The sequence below is a fragment of the Triticum urartu genome, chromosome 6A, assembly GCF_056163025.1.
Source record: "Triticum urartu cultivar PI428250 chromosome 6A, HENAU_Tu73, whole genome shotgun sequence".
Taxonomy (NCBI): Eukaryota; Viridiplantae; Streptophyta; class Magnoliopsida; order Poales; family Poaceae; genus Triticum; species Triticum urartu.
The window spans coordinates 601,646,933-601,649,152 of record NC_141878.1 but is presented as its reverse complement, the minus strand read 5'-3'; positions in this window follow the sequence as shown (position 1 = coordinate 601,649,152).

The window sequence follows — 2,220 nt, the reverse complement described above, 5'->3', positions numbered from 1 at the left end:
AATGCAATATACATTCGTATGAAAATGTTGATTTTTTCAGTTTTTTTTAACTTTGAAACATTTGTTTTGAGTTTTTCAGAAAACAAAAACAAGCTCCATGGAGCTCGAGCACCAAAAGGCATTTCTTGTTTGGTAACACAAGGAAAAAATTAAATATGCGAGCTCCATGGAAGCAGTTTTTATTCCCTAGGAGAAGCGTACGACTACTACAATCTGTACCTGTGGGAAATCATTTTCGGAATAAGGTACGGGAAGAGCAGGCTCAACTTTGATAGAACAAAATGCATGCAAGAGATAGTTGTGGCAGGACGTCCCACAAGCAGCAGAGATAATCCTCCATATGATGATCGCTGGGCGAAAGTAAGAAATTGCCAAAATCGGCTGCTGCTGGAGAATCCGGTAGGAGCAAGCGTACACGATTTTACAGTATATGCCGTCAACCAGGGCATAAGTGCAACACTTGCCCGTAAAAGGGTGACCTCCCTCGGAAAGTAAGGAAGGAGTCCAAATGCTCAAACGACAGAGTGAGTGCTGCAACCCTAAAGTTGTTCTTCATGTGGTGGATAATGGTAACCTAGATTCACTCCAGTGGGGTGGTTAGCCCAAATATGCATTAGTGATTGTCATCGTGTACGTGAACTGTAATTTGTTCTTGTAGGTTGAGGGTTCAGTAGCTGTGAGGAGAATGATATATGTAATTTTCAAAGAATATTTGTGAAATGTGGCACCAGTAACTGTCATTTGCAACACTTGCATCAGCCCCCTGTCCATTGCCTTCCGTTCTTTTTGAGCTGCCTTCCCATTTTTGGTACCTGTTTTCGTGTGCCTGCCCATGTGGTTTTCCCTTACTCCTGGCCATTTCTTTGTTTTGTGATGTACTCCTAGTACGCATCAAGAAAATGATATTGGCTCTGTTTTGTGGACGGGAGAAGATTGCAAGGGACCGGATCTGGTACTGCTAGGGTTCTTTCTTCAATTTGGGGAATCGTTGCATCACGGGCTTGCGAGCGTGGTTGTCTTGCTAAAAAATCAATGTGTGAGGTGGACCCCTGACTGAGGACCATACTGACGAGGGAGTGCTGCCGTAGACGCCGTCTACTCCCAAACGGCTGTCATCTATTCACGTGCGCTCGCCGTTAACAGAATAAATGTAATACAATGATTTCCTGACACCGTATACGATCGACAATACCCGATGCGGCCGACATCCCGATGCGAACGAATGCCCGGCGATTCCGTGAGTAGGCGCACTCGTCCGCTCCTGTGGTTTTTCGAGTCTCGGACTTCTTTTTTCCTCTTTGGCTTGTGGTGTGAACTGTGTGTGTGTGTTTGAACTGTGTGCATCTTCAGGCTTCAGCGCGTCTTCAATTTTGTCGATGGACGAAACCCCCTCTTAACAAAAGGAACTTTGCCTAATGCGCTTCACAAGCTATGACTTTGTAATGACACTATTGAGCATTATCGTCGCACTTGTTTAGAAACAGAGTATGGGTGTAACGTGCCTGATCGGCAAGGGAGATCGAGAAGGAGGGATCGGAGTTGGTAGGAGGAAGAAAGGGGAAAGTGGTTGGGAGGAAGATAACTTGGAGAGAGGGCAGCTCTGCTCCGATTTGTTTTAGCCAAGTACTCCCTTCGTTCGGAAATACTTGTCTGAGGAATGGATGTATCTAGATGTATTTTAGTTTTAAATACATCCATTTGTATCCATTTCTACGACAAATATTTCCGGACCGAGGGAGTAATACACGATACCCACACCAGCCACACGCGACTGTACTTAAGCACGCTAACCCAACAACCACACGCACACCTACTCGACCGCTCTTGGGTCGTCATCAGCCCCCGCCTCTGCCAGGTGGGCCTCCTTGGATCTCATGCTTGCGGGCCACCGTCAATCGTGACAATGGGGACTCGAATTAAACTCATTCAGTAGATAAGGGAATAAATATATACACTCTATATTGGTAGCAATTCGTCTTGTTAACACCTGGTCTTGTACAACGTAAGATAATTTTCCATGCTTGTTTGTCTCCTTAAGTAATTTAGTCATGTATTTTGGTAATTTGCTTCAGCAAGTTCTTTGACAAGCTGAAAAACGCACCCTATCTGTGAGGAACCTGACTGAATCTATCTGAAGAAAAGAGACACTTCCCGCGTTTTTCTGAATTTCGTTGAGTTTCAGAGTTAGAGTAGTTCGGGTCCTATCATTATTATCGCTAA